Raw genomic sequence first — 19,252 nt, 5'->3', positions numbered from 1 at the left:
ACAGTAGAGAAATATAGTAAGCAAACACAAAGACAAAAGAAATTTAATAAGGAGTTCACCCTATTCTCCAGGGCTACATCTCCGGTCCAGCTTTCAGTGGTGGCCTTGTTTTATTGTGCCTTTAAGCAGAGAATTACAATACAGGGACTCAATGTGAGTTCTCCTGAAGCAGATTTGCTTGGCAGGGTGGTTCTTGGATTCCCCAAGCCACTGGAGTGCACAGACTCTTCTTCTTCCTACCAGCTCTATGACCTTCTGGTCTACAATGGTAAGAGCCCAATGTGGTGCTCAGCCCGGACAGATCCTCTATGGGATGGCTCAAATCTTCAAGCTCTTTGGTGCTTGATGCTACCTCTGGTCAGCTCAACCCTCTGTCTCTTCTAGTTTGCTTTACTATTCTCTGTGTTCCGTCCTCCTCTTGGGATTCGTGTCTCTCTGTCTTCGTCTCTCGGACTTCCACTAACTGTTTAACTTCCCATTTTCTTGACTGTCTCTGTTCATGGCTTTTAGCCATCCGTTCCAATGCCTGTTCAGTTCCGCTTCTGCCTCTATCAATTCATCTTCTGCAACTGTGCTTGGAGTTCCCTATTTGGCATCATCATGAACGCTCAGGGAGTGGCCACATGTCCTCCTCTAAATAGCACCAGCATGCTTCATCGATTTGTTTCTTCTGTTACATCATGGATGCGTTCTTCCTCCACCATGGTAGTCATGTTATGCTCCTATACCAATAGGTGTCATATTTCATGATTGACTTGATGAGCTCTGTAATATGTTCATACCTTTTCTTGTTGCAAAGGTTTTCCATATTGTTAAAAAATCAAAAAATTTAAAAAATGTAAAGAGGGTATACCCTAAAAGAAAAATCAAAGGGTAAAAAGAATAAAATGGTCAAAAAATGTGAAAGAAATGAACCCCAAACAAAAATAGACCAAGAAAGTGTGCAAGTCTAAATGCCACTACTATTTCATTTTCTGTACTAAACAGTTGTGTGCAGCTTGTCATTTTTGCCACAATTCATGAAGAGTCAAATTGTTTAAGCTTGGCTCATTTATTTTTCAATTTCATGTTGTAGAGATAGAGAATAAAATCTGACCAAACTATTTAATCTTGGCAGATAAGTAGATAGGTAAAGTGAATAAAAGGAGCTCAATATTTTAATGTGATCCCTTGGATGTAATAAGGTTAGACTTAGATAGACTTCTATATGTAAAAGAAAAAGTGTGATAAGGGTTTTCCAGTCTAAGTGCAACCTAATAAAGAAGAAAAAATGTCAGGCTAAAGTAGATAGGGTAGGTAGATGATGTTGCAGAATGATACTTGTGATGAAAAATGCTTCTAAATATGTTGATCTTTACTTTTCTCACCAGTGCAATGCATACATTACACATGATGCAGTTCAAGCAAGGCAAGATTAAATAACTAACTTCAATTCACATTTTTCCCTAAATATGTTACTAATTCCCCCAAAGTATTAAGGTCTTTGAAAGTCAAAAGGGCTCAGAGCATTTCTCTGACTTCTGGAGGGACCAAACCATCGACCCAATGATTTAAAAGCCTAAGTACTCAAAAAATCATCCATCAATCATTCATTTCGTTTCATAAAGTTGCCTAAGTAAAAAACCTATTTTACTCAGGAAATGCATAATATCACTTGAAGAACCCCTTTTCCCACATTAGCCTAAGTTTTAAATGTAAATTCTTAACATTTTAAACTTGGTGCTTATCATTTTGTTTCATATTAACTTTAACATTTCTTATATAAATCCCCAAAAAATATTCCCCTTCCCGTATTATTTAACTATATAAAAAAACCCCAACATTTTACATAATCCCATCCCTGGTTGAAATACAACCATAATCATCTTTTAGAAGAGGAATAACAAATTAATCTGTAATTCGTTAAGAACCTAATCCCCCCCCCGCTCCACATAATACAGGATTAATTAACCCTTTAGGTTAATTAAAAGTTATCCCCGCCGTTCATAAATCACCCCGATATATTTATTAACCTATTTAATGTATCGGGCCCACATATATAAACTCTCACCATGTCCAAAGCCCGTCAGTCGTCCGATCATCGCATTCCCATCCGACGTCGATGACGATATCGTGACCACCCTTCCCACCTCGCTTTAACTCGCGATCGCCCGACGGTTTTTCGCCCGTACCAAAGCCACGCGTCACCCGTTCCATATGCTCACTTGCCCTCCATCTAAAACCACCCGAATCTAAAAGCGGTGCGACGCTTACCGCTTACCACCCTTCTGCATAATGACAACATGTCCCATCACGTTGACGTCATCTGCCTAATAAATGCCAAAAAGTCCCACCAAACCAAATTTCGTTAAATAAATGATAAAACGTCATTTTCACCATTATCCTATGCAAACTGTGCTCCATGCAAACTAACATTCAGTCAACTGTCCAAGCATTCAGCCCATCACCCGGCCAAGAAACTCTAGCATCGTGCTCTGTAGTCCATCATTCAACCTCCAATTACACAGTTTGCCTACTTAATCCAGGTATTTATCCATTTTTCCCTACAAACCTGCAATTTCAGTTTTTCACTGAGAATTCTACCAGCAAAAGCCAAAATTCAAGTTAAAAACAGTCTGTGGCTGCCATAAAAAGATCCTAAACCTATTGTTTAGTCCATTTTTCCTCAGAAAGCCTGAATTCCAGTTTGAATGCACAAGAACCAAATATGGAAACTCCCATAGCCGTGAATTTCACACCCATGAATGCACCCCATAAAGACTTAGATTATCTACCCCTGGGTGACAAATATTTCCAAATAAAAGATTTATCTGGTGACAAGAACCATCTTCAGGCCTTCTACCAAGTCAGGGATAGCTATCTAAACAACTCTGATATTTTTGGATTATGGGAATCTAACCTTCCCATGTATTTCCTTCCCTCAGTCCATGTTTTCCCAGACATCATTCATCAATGCTATGCCAACTATGACCCTGTCCATAGAGCAGTTATGTCCCCATCCCAAGCTGTCCTTTTTCCCATAACTGCTAAGTCCATTAATGAAATGATACAGTTCCACTCCACTCAGCCCCCTGCTCTTCTTTCCATGGGTTTTTTACTTGAAAAAGCATCTCAATTTCCCACATCAAAGATAAGTTGTATTGCTTAGACCTTCATGCTACCAGAGTACTAGCCTAAAGGCCCACCTCCTTATCTGCAGAATTTTTTCACTGACACTGGCAGACTCATTGTTGAAATGATATCCCTGATCATGGGATTCAATTCCAGTGAATATGTTGATGACATCACCTTAGTTTTACTATCAATCTTTACTCCAGGACAGCCCCCTGCTGTCAGATATAACTATGCCACTTTCATTGCCAACAAAATCCATGATCAATTCATAAATTTGGAGAGGGAAGGAGGCTTCAAATATACATCTTTTATACACCATCTTTTTGTTGTATCATTAGCTAGACAACTTTCCTTTCCCCATCAGGAAATTGGACTCAAAAGGAAATCGAAGGTCTATGATTTTTTAGAGTTTCATCTTTCATAATACCTATGATTCCCCTTATACTTATAATGAGTTCATTGACTAGTTTGTACATCCAGCAACCACATTATTGATAGGAGTTTCCCCTCCTAGGATCACTGGTGACATGAAGAAGATTTTGTAGCTCTCTAAACAGTACAGGATAGATGACTGGTACCTGTATCAAAAGCACACAGAAATCAGAATGTATGGGTGTGAACTTTGCCCTTTTAAGTTACCTAAATATGTGCCCATGAGATTATTTGCACTAGAATATTTTAGACAGCTTATAAATGCAGACTTAGTCCATTTTTGTAGCACAAAGAAAAAGGCTCAACTAAGAATCAAGAACCAGTTAGGCCCTTTTGTCATCAATTCTAGGGATGCATGGCAAGAAGCTGAAAAGATTTTAGAAGACCACCTTAGATTGAAGAAAAATTTTTGGTGGGTGCCATATGACCCAAATAGTTTCATATGTGACAGAAGGACAAAAAACAGGCTATTAGTTTATATACATCATAGGATCCCAGAAATTGAACAGTTTGCAAATCAGGATGAATGGGTAGAAGGGACCCTAGTAGAAGAGATTAGTGAGCAAGAAAAGATGGAAATTGCTATGAAAGATCTTTAGAAAGCCCTTGACCTGGACTCTTTTGGATAGGTATCATTCAAGCTGCCTCAACAATTAGAAATTGGTACATCTTCTATCAGAACTTCTCAACAGCCTGCACAAGAAACCAGCATACCAGTTACAGGAACTTCCAAAGGCAAAGAAGTAGAGACCACAGAGTAGCCTACAATGACTGATCAGCCTGGAAAGACCAAAGAACAGAGTCATGTACAGATTCCTCCAGCCCAAACTAAAGCAGCAGAAATTCCAGCATTGCAAACTCCTCTAAATGAGGAAAGAAACAAAAAGAGGGACAAAGAAACCACCACACCTATCAGTGGACCTACAGAACAACCTGGAGCAAAGAGACAAAGATTGAATCCTCTTTCAGAAGAGGAAATCATTGAAGAAACCACAGAAAGTCTAAGATCTGAAAGAGCAACTAGCCAGCAAACTCCCCCATTGGGAGGAACCTCCCCTAGCTCACAAAGGTAGGAGCTAGAAAGACAGCACAGTGTAGAAGTATCATCCACCAGGCCACAAAGCAAACAAGCCTTAGACATTAAGAAGACATTTACAGAGATAAAAGCCAGGAATGATCCAGTAAGGCTTCAAATTTATAATCAGTATCTGAAGATGGCCCCCTCAAACCAATAGAGATTGATGTCAGCTTATGATATTAAAGAAGGCAAAATGTTAATGAGTTATTTTAAGCCAAAGGTGCAACAACCTCAGTCAGCAGCAGATTACATCAGAACAAATTTGGAGGTCTTAGCCAAAGATATTCATCCTATGGACCAGATTGAACTTCACAAGCAAACTAGGGAAATGGTCTATTCCACACTAGCTGACTAAGCAATGATGGCCCACAAGCTACAAAATTCCTTGGATAATACAACTTCTCAAATTCACTAGGAAAAATCCTCTTCCCTAGCCAAGGATAACATAATAAAATCATTAGAAGAGATCATCATTGGATTGGGAAATGATCCCAAAGATGCTAAAGGCATACAGGCTCTAATCAAGAAGAAGGAAGAGGACATTTCTGCCCTAAGGAAACAACTGAAGCTACCTCCTTCAAGGCATCCTCAGACAGCAGAAGTTATACAACAAAAATCAGAAGAAGATATGATGGACCTGCTCCTGAAACTTAATGAAATATTGAATGATACAGAGCAGGCATTAGAGAAAGCACTGAAGGAAAAGCAGGGAGAGTCGACCTCCCAGCCTCCCGAGGTAATCCCCATAGTCTCAACTGCAGTCCCCTCCACACTTGGAACAACATTAGCTCCAAATGTCCCAGCAGCCACAGCAGAGGTAATCATAGGTACATCAACAGCAGGAACAACATCAGGCAGCAGTGCTAATTTAAGCACAGAAGAATTGATAAAGGCCATGGAAGAACTGAAATTACAAGTTACAGAATTAAAAAAAGCAAAAGAACAATTGGCTAATATAGAAAAGAAGTATGATGCCTCAAAAATAAGTGTTGCAGAAAAAACCAGGGAGATTAAAGCCTTAGAAAGGAAAGTTAAAACATTAGAACAAGAGCTCACTTTTGACAAGCCCCTGGCAGAGATCAAGAAAATCCTTTGGGCCAACATCATTCAATCTATAAATGATGTGTGGGCATCTATCCAAGTGATTTATGAACAGATTGATTTAGTAAAAGTAGCACATGGAGAAATTCAAAGGACCAGAGCTTTGTTAGGACAGATGCCTGAACAAGCCAACAAGATTATACATCTTTTAAATAACAAAACTAAGGAACAATTGGAAGCACTTGGCATCCCAGACAGGACAAACACTATTTTGGAAATCAAAAGGGTGATAACTAAAAGAACTTTGATGTAGAAGCTAGAGAGAAGATGTCAAGATATGCAGGTGGAAATCAATTATTTTATGGAGAAATTCATAGGTTTGCAGAATAAAGGGCTACCAAGTCCTTTGGTCATCAATGACAGGTTAATGAAGCACATTGATTATGTAGATAAATTGAATAAGTATGCAGGAGATCAAGCTAGTCCATCAACAAGTGCATCAGGAACAAAAGCACTTCCCACAGGCCGAGTTCTCTATGATAGCTTAGAGAATTTATTCTATATTGAACATGAGGTAAAGCACTTGTTTCAAATCCAACCTAATTTCTTCAGATATACAGAGACTGATGAAACTTTGAGGAAACTTCAAAAACACAGATTGCCAGAGAAAAAATGGTGGGAAGACATATTAAAATTTTTGTAAATTCACTCTTGGTAAAATGTAAATTTTGGGCTTTTACCATAGCAAGGTGAACAAAGATGAAAAGGGGTCAAACAGGTCAAAGTGTATCAGAACAGGTGAAAAGTATTGGTCAAAACAGGGCAGCCAGCACAGAGTCACTAAAGAGGACAACAACAAGCCAAATAAAAGGGCTTGCCTCCAGCACATTCAACAAGAATAGGAACATCACAACATCAGTTCACCTTTCTCCTATCTTCGAGACTAGTTTTCTCTATTTTTCTGTAAAAATAATTAGTCATCACTAGAATATATCTCACTCTATTATGAGATATTTTTGTAAAGATTTTTTTGTATAAATACCCCCTCAATTGGAGTATTGAGGGGGGATTCTTAGACATTGTTGTAATATTGACTATTTTGGAATAAAGTGTTGTTTGGACCAACTTTGTGGCTCGCTGGATGAAGAATTGGAGCTAAGGACTTTTCTCAGAATTCTTGAATCAAACACAGGATCAATAATTTTCATCTATACCTTATGTTTTAAAGTTTTCCTTGTTTAAAATATCATCTATGTTTCATATCTGAATGATAAACGAAAAAGAATAACTCAGAATATGCTTAATTGCACTCTATTTTCAATCGTTATTATTCTCAATGTTTTCTTCTGAACTAGTATAAACAGTGAATTCTTGATTGCTCCTGTTTCCTAGTTTGTTCATTTTAATCATTTAATAAAGAATTCTTAATTGCTCTTTATTGATGGTTAGTCATGTTTTGCTCTTTTAAAGTATCTTAAAGGATTCTTAGTTTCCCTTTAACCCTTTAAGCCCATTCCATATTTCAGTCTCTAATTGTTCCCTATTTGACTACCTTGCTCTGTTAAACCATCCTTTGTGAAGAAACAAAATCCAGTTAAGCCATTTTATTTGACTCCATTAGCCCAATGGACTAAGCTACTCAGTCTTACCCCTTTGCTATTGAATCTCACCACCCAAATTCAAACAAAACCCCCAAACTTCACAACTAGCCTAATATCTTTTAAAAACCAAGCTAAATAATAAAGAGAGAGCCCTCTCTAAGTACAAATTGGCTAGATTCTGTACTTAAAAGTTGATTTGTGGTTGCCTCGGACCCCTTTCTTCTTCCCAACAACTTCTATGAAAATCTGAGTGATAACAAGTCAAACGGATTCCAAATCCTTCTAAAACATGGCGTATTCCTTCGTCGATTCCGCTTCCTCCATTGAGCACGATCTCAGCCGTCCGATCTAGGGCCTCCAGATCTGACGCCATATGCATGTTTCATGTGGTTGACTTGCTCAACCGATAGCGCGATCAACGGTGGTTTTCTCTCACCTCCGCTTGCGATGCGTCGATCGATGTATGGAATTGCTCCGTTCTCATCCAAAACCTCTTACCATTTGAGGGTACCCCGACCAATACCGTCGGTTTCCAGAGCGCGGGTCCCACCTTTGAACATTTAGTGCTTTTCGCTTTTGTCACCCGTAGTTCTCTAGTTCCCCTACACGACCGAGTGCTCGAGCTTTTCCTTCATGGTCCTATTCGCTCAGCGATGTGCGATTAGTGCTAAGCGCTAATCGCGCATCAAATTCCACCTCCTTTTCTCGATCTGGGGCTCCCAGGGGCTACTTTGACCTCCTACACAGTCTCCATGGGCCTCGGTCAGCACGCTTTGACCGAGGTCCTCGTCCTTCCACGTTGGCTGCCATTTCCACTGGTTTAGGGGTGCTTTTGATCGTTGTTTTGGATTTTTTTAGAGATTTTTCCTGACCTGATATAGTCATGGTTCCTTGACAGTCTTCTATGGATCCAATTTGGATCACGTCCTTCCCACTGAAAAATATTTTGGACCACCAAAAGTTGGTTTTCAAGCATCGACTAAGTGAGGATATTGTTTTCTCACTTGTCCAATCTCAATCCACTTTGCACTGCTCATATTTGAACCTTTGAGCCCAATCCTGAGGCACTCAACATCTCCCCTGCGTGTTGTCCTTGCCCTCATGTCCAACACTGTGTCTTCCTGCAACTCATTAAGATATTCAGGCAGCAGGTCATCAATAGAGGGTAATTGACTTTGCTCTTCAGGGTCTTCAATCATTGAAGGTTCAAACAATCTCAAGCAATCTACATTCACGACTGAGTAGATGTGCATGTAAGCCGGTATATCAAGGTCAAAATCATTTTCCCCAATCTTCTCAAGTATCCTAGAAGGTCCATACCTGGTAGGCTTTAGCTTTTTACCTTCACCTTGCATCTTGTCCTTGCTGATATACAGCCAGACTTGGTCTCCAACTTGAAAACTATGCTCCATCCAGTGCTTGTCATGCCTAGCCTTGTACTTGGCTTGGCTCCTTTCTAGCTAGTCCTGTACTGCCTGGTGGATCTCCTAGATCTGTTCAATGAACCTAGTTTCCTTATCCACATCACTATGTCCATCAACCATGGTATCTTTACCAAAGGGAGAATCCAAAGGAGACCTTGGTGTGAAAACAAAATAGTTCTCAAAAGGAGATCTCTGTGTAGAAGCGTGTTTGGCTCTGTTGTAAGCATGTTGCACATAACACAAGTGTTCATCCCAAAGCAATGGATTTTTACTGCAATAACATCTCAGTAACTAGATCACTGTCCTGTTTACTACTTCTGTCTGGCCATCTGTTTGTGGATGAAAAGCTATGCTTTTCTTCAGTTTGATGTCCATCAGTTCCCACAGACTCGACCAAAACTTTCCCACAAATCGAGTGTCTCGATCAGATACAATGGAAGTGGGTAATCCAAAATGAACCCATACATGTTCAAAGAACAATTTTGCAGTTTGTTCAACTGTAATCTATTTACTACAAGGTATCAAAATACACATTTTGCTAAACCTATCCACAACAACATATAGATAGTCATGACCTCTCCTAGATTTAGGCAGTACTCCAACAAAATCCATGGAAACACTTTCCCAAGGGTGAGAAGGAACTGGAAATGGAGTGTACAAGCCTAGTTTTCTGTTACTGGGCTTGCTTTTAGCACACATAGCACACCCTCTTACATATCTAGAAACTATCTCATTCATTTTTGGCCAATAGCAGAATATTTGCAGCTGTGCAACTATTTTACTTACCCCAAAGTGACCTGATATCAGAGAAGTGTGTGCTTCCCTAATTATCTTTATCCTCTCAGTTTGTGGAATGTAGAGTTTCCCACAATGGTATAAGATTCAGTCCTTCACATGATAGTCCAATTCTTCTACTCTTCTGCTTTAACTCAAAGTTGCATATACATCTTTAAAATCCATATCCTGAGCATATTCTTCTATGTAGCTTTCATGTAGCACAGAATTATTCTTAAGTATGGTAGATGCATTTATAATGGGTCTAGATAACATTTTTGCAACCTTGTTATGGATGCCCTTTTTATATCTGATGACTAAATGAAACTGTTGTAGAAAACCCATCCATCGGTAATGTCTTGATTGCTGCAACTTAGTTTGGGAGTGTAGATATTGAAGTGGTTGATGATCAATATGTATTACTGTCTCTTTGCCCATTAAGTAATGTTTCCACTTTTTCACACTCTAAACTAATGAATACAATTCTTTATCATATGTAGGATAGTTAACTATTGTAGGATTAAGAGTCTCAGAATGATAACATATGGGTTTACCGTGTTGTGTCAACACTGCTCCATGGCATAGTCACCGGCATCAGTTTGGATCTCAAATGGTCTTTGTAGATCTGGCAGTGCTAGTACAGGTGTTGTACTAATTTTCTCTTTCAAGGTGTCGAAGGCTTTCTGATGTTTTCCTCCCCACTGAAACACTTTATTCAATCCTGTTGAAGCATGTAAGGGAGCTGCAATCGATGAGAAGTTAGAAATAAACTTCCTCCAATATTGTTCTACTCCTAAGAAGCTTCTCACTTTTATAGCAGACCTGGGTTTAGGCCAGTTCACAATGATTGCCACTTTAGAGGGATCTATTTTCAATTCACTACCCCCTACTATATGACCCAAGTAGTTTAGAGATGTTTTTCCAAATTCACATTTTGAGAGTTTAACATAATTTTTTTTTCTTTTCAAAACATCTAATGTCTACTTAACATGCTTTAAATTTTCTTCCCATGTTTTACTAAAAATCAAAATGTCATCCAGATTCACAATAACAAAATCATCAAGAAAAGGTCTGAGTACATCATTCATTAATCTCATGAAAGTAGCAGGAGCATTAGTTAAGCCAAAAGGCATAACCAGCCATTCATACAATCCCTGCTTTGTTTTGAAAGAAGTATTTGTTACAGGGAAAAGTGTCTATTTAGAACTGCTATATCCCACTAAGGTGTGACAGCTTCCTTAGAAACAAACAGAGAAAAGCTACTTTTGTTTTTCCTTTATGAATTATAGATAGAGAGGAATAGAAAGACCAACCTCTGTCTTGCGCCAATCTCCTGATTTGATCCCTCTCTTCTCTGATAGTCCTCAGCTACCTGCTCCCTTGCACGCCCAGCTTCACAAAGTACCTGTAAGATCACAGAAGCATAGCACTATACAAAGACATGGATCTATAATCATAAACAATCTAGGGTCAGATGTAAATTGACCATACAAATGTAACAAGCATCAATGACACAAAAGCATGCAGGAAAACTCAAATAGCTTTTATTGATAAATAAGAAAAGAGCCAAGAGGAGTTACAACCAGTTGTCTTGACCCAACATCAACCTCTCAGAAAAGAAGCCCCTCTTCACCTCAAACAAAGCTTAGATCACCCAACAATCTGATGTTTGTCACAGAAAACCAACAACAATTCCTTACACTATGCAAAATTCCAGCCTCTGGATCTCTGGGATGAGGGATCCATATATAGATATCTGTAAGGGGGATCAGTTAGCTTGTGATTTGATTACTGTCTTCTCTCGGATAGTTCTTGCTTCCACTTGGAGACTGAGGGCCTCTTACTCATCCTTGGTCGAATTCAGTGAGGCAAGTGTCACAGGAGAAGATTCTGGAAGCTTCCATTGCCTCTCCACCTCGCGGAGTGACGCTGCCATTTGTCATTTCTTGCCCATCTCACCCCACAGAAGGGACTTTTGAAATGCAACGCACCCTCACAGTGTATTTAGGTGAGATGCAACGCACTTAGCCAGTGGAGCAGCTGCAATGATCCTGTTTTGACCAATTCTGAGCAGTTTCTCATGGAGAACTTCTGGGAGAAGCTGTAATCTGTTGACCTTGATCCTTTAGGGGTTAGAACAACACTTTTAGGGACTTAGGAGCCCTTGGTTTATGGACATTTCATTCTTGGGGTTGTAGGGCCCAAAACTGTCTATAACAGTTGCCCCCTAAAGTATGAGGCTGTTAATCTTTTGGTGTCGGGTGAAATGCTTTATTATGAGGATCTGAAGTTCTTTCAATGCTGGGAGGAGACCTGTAATAAGATACAATACAATACATTATCTTCATACTGTTTTCATGATCTAGCTGAGGCGAGCATTCCCATGCTCAGCTTTATAAATTCATTCTCATGTACATATGACAGACAATCGTCTGAGTGTAGACTGATGATTCTGATAGAGCCACCATCCTTTTGAGTGGATGATTATCTGTGCAGCAATGATGTACATTTAATGCCTTTATTTCCCTGAATATATATCGCAGCCCAGATGGATGAAACTAGATCCGGGGTCTTCAATCTCTTTCGATCTTCACTCAAAGTACAAGTCGATCCATGTGAGAAACGTTCTGAAGTCGAACATGGAAAGACATCGCTTGATTACCAGTCAATGATGTAAACTGTTAACAAGCGCGAGAGGAATCACCGATAATGATAATGACCCTCAAGGTACTGCAGTACAATTCACGTGGTGTGAATAAAGGACTTGGCGTCGAACACCACACAAAATCTTTCGGTCGAAGGTCATTGATGTAAACCTGTTGCCGGAAGTGAGAAACTTGCCATTGAGGCATGCAAGCTTCAAAGTACTGAATGGGGTGTTCCTAGATCAACTTCTTGGATAATGAGTTGATAACGACAAGAAGTGATCCATCACAGGAGGGCCTTAATGAATCCCACATCAATGACACGGAACGGAGAAAATGATTTTAATGGAGGTGAAAACGATCTGGTGATATAAGGTTCAGGATGGCGGTCATGAAAGAATGGAGTATAATGTATGGTAGTGGGTGAGACACAGGTGAATTCTCTGAATGACTTCTCTTGAACATATCGGGGACACTGATGTGATGGATAGGTAGCATTAACCCCAAATGTGGATGGTATGGCGTGACCATGGTGATGTGACCGGTGAATGAAACAACCCAACCCGACTCGGACACGGAGCATAAGTGTCATGTTCAAGAGTGACTTGCTACCAACAAAGTTTCTTTAAGTTTTCTTCCCAATTTTTCCCCAGTCATTGCTGACCAGTACCTCTTTATTTTTGTCAAGCTTGAGGAGGATAACATATGCTTGTTATATAATTTGCCCTTCGGGCAAACCCATCGCCATGTTTTAACGAGCCTACCGATAGTGAAACTCGTTCTCATCTATAGACAAGTTTGTCGCTATTAATCTTTTTAACGAGTTTAACGACAAAGATAACTCGGTCCTTTTCAATTTTAGAGAGTCTGAAAAGGAACGTAAAGGTAACTCCAAAATTCCTTTTTCGTCATCTAATCCCTTAAGTCCACAAAAGTATAAAACAATACAGAAGGGATGAATTTTCGATACTTTTAATGAGCCGAACAAAACAAGCGCTCGATCTTTTTGTGTAATAATCCCTCAGGTCCAAAAAGATTAAAATCTAGAGGAGGGATAGCACTTCCTGTCCCTTTAACGAGCTGGAGAGGCTAATGGCTTGGAAATCTTTTCATATTTTACGAGTCAGTTGAAAAGAGCTTAAAGCAGACTCGTCTTTTGAGGAACGAGTGATAAAACGGGTAGCAGCTGATTCCAGGTAAGGGTTGGAATTTTCCAATCACGACAGTGTCACAAGGATGGCTAGTGAAATCACTCTTTGCAGCTGTTCCTCAAAATGGGTAAACAATCAAATGGAGGTGAATGATCGACCAATGAAAAAGTGGAGGTGACAGTGCAAACACGACCAAGGCTTTAACAGCTGAAGTACTACATTCACGATGGTTATTTACCGGGGAATAGTTCATTTTTTAATGAGCTTAAACGCAGGTGGAAACATTTTCTCATGTCTTATGTTTATTTTTTAATGAGCTTGAACTATGTGCTAAAACTGCTCGATTAAATGGTCCCTTTTTTATTTTACCATAAATAGCTTTGTTCTTTCAAAGATTGTATTGTATTTTAAAATGCTTCATCAAACTAGTCAAAAATGAACACTAATATTTTACTTTGAACTACGTAAAAAGTAATGAAAAAGTGTTTTTACCTCTCATTTTACCATTTCATTTGAACTTTGGTTTGTTGGATCTTTGGAGGTGCTTTCCCCTTTTGATTTTCACCAGCTGATTTCAGGAGATTTTGTGGACGATTCTCGGCGCCGTCTAGACCAGGTAGGAGCTAAACTTGAGCTCTTTCATTTCATGGTTTCCATTTTACATTCTGAGCTTGATTCCTAGTTTTTCTGAGCCCCTGGGGTTTGAAAAACTCATTTTTCTTTCAGCGCACCCTCTGTGTATCGAAAGGTGCGTTGAATGTTGGCTTGTATAAAGGCTATCTGACATTCAACGCACCCAGAACACTGCTGTAGGTGCGTTGGGTGCAGAAAAGGAATTTAATGCACAAGTTTTGATGGAAATTTTGCCTGTTTCTTACCAAAATCAGGATCTAACTCTTCTCTTGTTTGTTTTTCAGAGATCTTTGGAGTAAGATGACCATTACATGGCGAGAACGTGAGCATGAAGAAGAGGACATGCTTGTCCTACATGATCCGGTTACAGTAAACGCACTGTGGAACTGTGGCTTGCTGAAGTTCTTCCGCATTTCTAGCATGAGACAGTAGATCAACTTACTGCAGTATTTGCTCGATGCTTGGGATCCTACCAACCAGGTTTTCCAGATCAGGGGCAAATCTATCCCCTTGACTGTAGTAGACATCTATTTCTTGACTGGCTTGTCGAGTCGAGGTGCCCCCATCTCATTATCAGGTTCGGCCTGAGGAGGCGACTCTGTGAGAGATTATGTTCGTCGGTACTACAGAGAAGGATCTTAACCGAGTAAAGACGGCAAGATCATCATCCGTGATGTCACTGACAGGTCCCTCAGGACTATTCTGTTTACTTTTGGTAGGATGGCCGGTGGTGCGGCTCTTCATGTAGCCAACCGATCTTATATGCAGTATGCCTTGGAATGCCTCCAACCGAAGGTGTTCAACTGGTGCGACGTAGTACTTCTTGTGATGAAAGAACAGTTGACCAAGATAAAGAGTGGGAGGTTGAAAAGCTTTGGGTATGGTTCTATTTTGACTGCCTTTGCCTTGGAGAAGATACCACTGATGCAGTCCCAGTATATTGCACTCGATTTACCTTCACCTACTGAACCACGTATGCAGAGATGGGTTGACCATATGTCTAGGCATGCTGGTCAGTCTCAGATTTCATATTCTGATACCTTCTTCAGGTGGTTTGATCGTCAGGAGATGGTTTATTCCGAGTATCCATATGCTGGCATGGACTTCCGGGGTGATCCAGATTTAGTACTGCCGGATGGCGAACAGTGGGGCGCCATCGGTAAAATCTTTGACCATATTCCTATTTATCGTTTTTTCATTCATAATTTTCTTGTGCTTTATTTTATCAAGACTTTAATCAAACTCATGTGTACATGCAGATGTTGGTCCTGTTCGTCCAGTAGTTCACCTGAGAGTTCCAGCTGCCGCCCCAGCAGGAGATGCTGTCGGAAGGGCTATCCTTCGTGACCTCGATGTGGCCGAGACTCTCACAGCATTACAGGAGCAGGTTGAGGGCCTCACTCTTGGTATTCCAGATGTGAGGACCGATGAGCTACCTTTGAGGCTACAGTGGCATACTACTGGTGTGCCAAGACGATGGACTCGTCTCTTACGCATGATCACACAGGCTATGACTTGCTATCACGAGCACCATTAGACTAGGGTGACCCCTAGCATTTTGAGTTTTTTGGTCATTTGACCGATTTCGTCTTGGTTACAGAACATTATGTGTAAACCATAAACAGTTATATATATTTTTGATTTTCAGAGTTTTATTTTGGTTAAGTTACACAATCCACATGCAAACATTGATGGTATGTTTTCTTTTATAAATGTTGCAAATTTCTATCTAACACATAATTTTCTAATGAGTCAGTTAATGTGTTTAAGTTTCTGGAAATGTGTTGATATTGAATAAAATCAAATTGTCTTTCCAAAATCTTAACCCTTAGGAACATGCGATAAATAACTGGGTTTTGGACAGAATATATACCCGTGAGTTGTAGTATTACGAGTTGTGAGTCTAGCCTGACAATTAGTCAGCGTATACCATGTGTGATGGCGTCAGAGAGAAGTTATATCAACGCGCTATATTCAGCGATGTTATTTGTTAATCGACCAATACACACCCCTCTGAAACTTACTAACTCACCGCTTGGATCAAAAATAGCCCAGGCTGCGGAAGATAGGTTCTGCGAACTACGACTCGCTCCATCAGCATATCCAACACATGACTCCAATAGGTTTGACATTTGCAACAAATGTAAAAAGTGGATTACTTGACCAAAATAAACACTTTAGCGAAAACAAAAACATAACAAAAGCATACAGGTTACCATTACGCATAGTAACGCTTGAGGTACAACCCATTACGAGGTTGCGCCAGTGGAATTCTGTCATAATCCATTAACTCGTAGGCTCCTTTTGCTAACACTCGTTTAACAATATAGGGGCCCATCCATAAAGAATTAAATTTTCTTGCTCCCAATTTATCGGATTCTTGGTCGTAAAGTAAGACCAAGTTACCTTCCGAGAAGACACGGGGTTTGACATTTTTGTCGAACTACGCCTTGACTCGTTTCTTATGGGCTTCATTAGCCAAAGCAGCATCACAACGAGTTTCATCTAGTTGGATTAATTCCAAGAAACGAGCTTCTTCTTCTGAAGTTCCGAGGAGGAGATCAATCGCGAGTTTGAGAGACGAGATTTCGCACTGGATTGGTAAGACTACTTCCAGGCCATATACCAGTTGGAAAGGTGTAAACCCGGTTGCATTCCTTACCGATGTTTGGTAAGCCCACAAAGTTGAGTACAGGATTAGGTGCCACCTTCTTTTGTGAACTCCAATCATCCTTTGCAGCATGCGCTTTAGGACCTTGTTGATTGCTTCAACTTGTCCATTGGCTTGCGGATAATATGGAGTAGAGATGTCGTGAGACAACCCTAGTTTGGCAGCTAATTCGACCATCATGTGATTGCGAAAATGCAATCCATGATCTGTGACTATAGCCTGTGGTACGCCGAATCTGGCGACTACATGATTGAAAAAGAAGAGGGCGGTTGTTTCACCAGTATTATCTAATGTAGGCATCGCCTCGACCCATTTGGTAAAATAGTCAACTGCAACTATGATATACCCATGCCCCCCCGTCGAGGTGGGGTTACATGTCATGAAATCAATGCCCCATTTGGCGAATGGCCCAACAGCCACTATTGGCTGCAGAGGTGCGAGTGGTCTTTTGGTTTTGCTATCGAAAATTTGACAAGCATGGCAACTTCTGACTGCGGTTAAGCAATCTTTGAACATTGTTGGCCAGAAGTATCCTGCTCGTAAGATTTTTTGCGCTGTAGCATATCCAGATTGATGCCCCCCACACGCGCCTGAATGACAATCATTCAGGACTTTTTCGGCCTCCTCATGGGTGAGGCACCTTCTCAGAACTGTATCAATACCACGACGGTAAAGTGTATCACCGATGATCATGTAGTCTTTTGCTTGGTATCGAATACGTTTTTGTTCGGAGTGGGAGGTGTTTGGCCTGTATTTTTGGGTTTGGAGATAAATTATTATATCCCCATACCACTCATTGCTTGAAGATATCAGAAACAAATTTTCGTCCATGATTGTTTCTTCGGATGTTTCATCGTTGGACGACGATGGGAGATCGCATAATAATTCTGCGAAAACTAGAGCTTTCTTCGACTTGGATTTTACAAATTCCAGATCAAACTCTTGTAGGATTGCTATCCATTTTGAATATTTGCCCCCCAGCAACTGTCGCGACAATATATAAGTCATGGGGTTGCAATCTGACAGAATGGTAGTTTTCCGAAAGAGGACATAGTGTCGAAATCTCTGTATCGCTTGAACAGCTGCAAGTGTTAGCTTTTCAACGTAAGAATATTTGCTTTCTGTATCATTTAAGTTTTTACTTAAATAATATATAGGATGTTCAATTCCATCGACTTCTTGAACTAAAACCATTGCGATGGTCGTATCCGCTGCAGCCAGATACAGGTTAAAATCTTTTTGATAATCAGGAGCGTACATTAATGATGCTTTCATTAGTGATTCTTTTAAAGCATCAAAGGAAGCTTGCGCAACCTGATCCCAGACAAAGGGCACTTCCTTTTTCAAAAGATGTGTATAACCTTTAGCAAGTTTGGCGTAATTTGGAATGAACCTCCTCAGAAAGTTCGCTTTCCCTTGGAGTTTCTGAATCTGAAGCAAATTCGAAGGTGGAGACAAATTTATGATTGCCTGGACCTTACATGGGTCAAGACGAATCCCATCTTTTGAGACTACAAAGCCAAGTAAACGACCAGAATTGACGCAAAATACACATTTGTGTGGATTGAGTCGTATCTTGTAGTGTCGGAAATGTAGAAATGTCGCTCTTAAATGCTGCGGGTGATCAATCCGCCTTCGCGAATGTGCCGGTAGGTCATCGAGGTATGGTTGAACCATGTTTTTGATGTCATGGAAGGCATAATTCATTGCCCTCTGAAATGTTGCCCCTGCATTCTTCAAACCAAAGGGTAATTTTCGATATGCAAACGTGCCCCACAGACAAATAAATGCAGTCTTTGACTGGTCCTGTGGGCGGATATTTATTTGATTATACCCAGAGAATCAATCCATGAATGAAAAGATTTCGCATCTAGTGCATTCATCAATTATCTGGTCAATGAAGGGTGTAGGGTAGTTGCCTTTTGGACAAGCTTGATTTACATCCCTATAATCGACGCACACTCTAATTGTTCCTTGTTTTTTCATAACAGGGACAATACTTGATACCCAATCGGTTAAAGGAACTGGGGAGATGAAACCAGCATGGAGAAGTTTTTCAACTTCTGCCTTAATGGCAGCGGCTTTCTTGGGGTGCACCTGCCTTAGCCGTTGTCGTACTGGTTTGACATCTGGATACATCTTAATTTCGTGTTCAACGATACTCGAGTCAATGCCTGGCATTTCACTGTATGACCATGCAAAGACATCTCTGAATTCGTGAAAAAGAGCGTTATATATTTCCAGTTCTGAAGGAGAACAACATTTGCCAACATAAATATTCTCTACAACATCTATTTTGGTCGAGATATTTATGGCGATAGTCTCTTCAATATTGGACAAGTTTTGCTCGGAATCCACCGTGTTTACAGTATTTGATAGGAAATCAAAGACTGAAGGATGATAAAGGTCATCTTGAGTATCTTCTCCATAATTCGGAAGAAGGGAACGATGGTGGGAATCATTCCATGGTGCTCCTTCAATTACCATTGATTGGACAATTCCTTCGTTGGTGACATGCACTTGTGACCAAGGATCTGAAGGGGTACCATATTCTTTAGACCTATCTATCCAAACGCTTGATGAGCGTTGATTTGGATTTGCCTCCCATGCTAGGAACATTGATTGCTACAATATTTCCGTTGAACTTGGGGGCAAAACCATTGCATGATCCATATCGATATCGTTTTC

This window comes from Pinus tabuliformis, chromosome 4_1 (genome assembly GCF_031772625.1).
Source record: "Pinus tabuliformis cultivar Carrire ecotype Pingquan chromosome 4_1, CPIR1, whole genome shotgun sequence".
Taxonomy (NCBI): domain Eukaryota; kingdom Viridiplantae; phylum Streptophyta; class Pinopsida; order Pinales; family Pinaceae; genus Pinus; species Pinus tabuliformis.
This window is presented reverse-complemented; position numbering follows the sequence as displayed.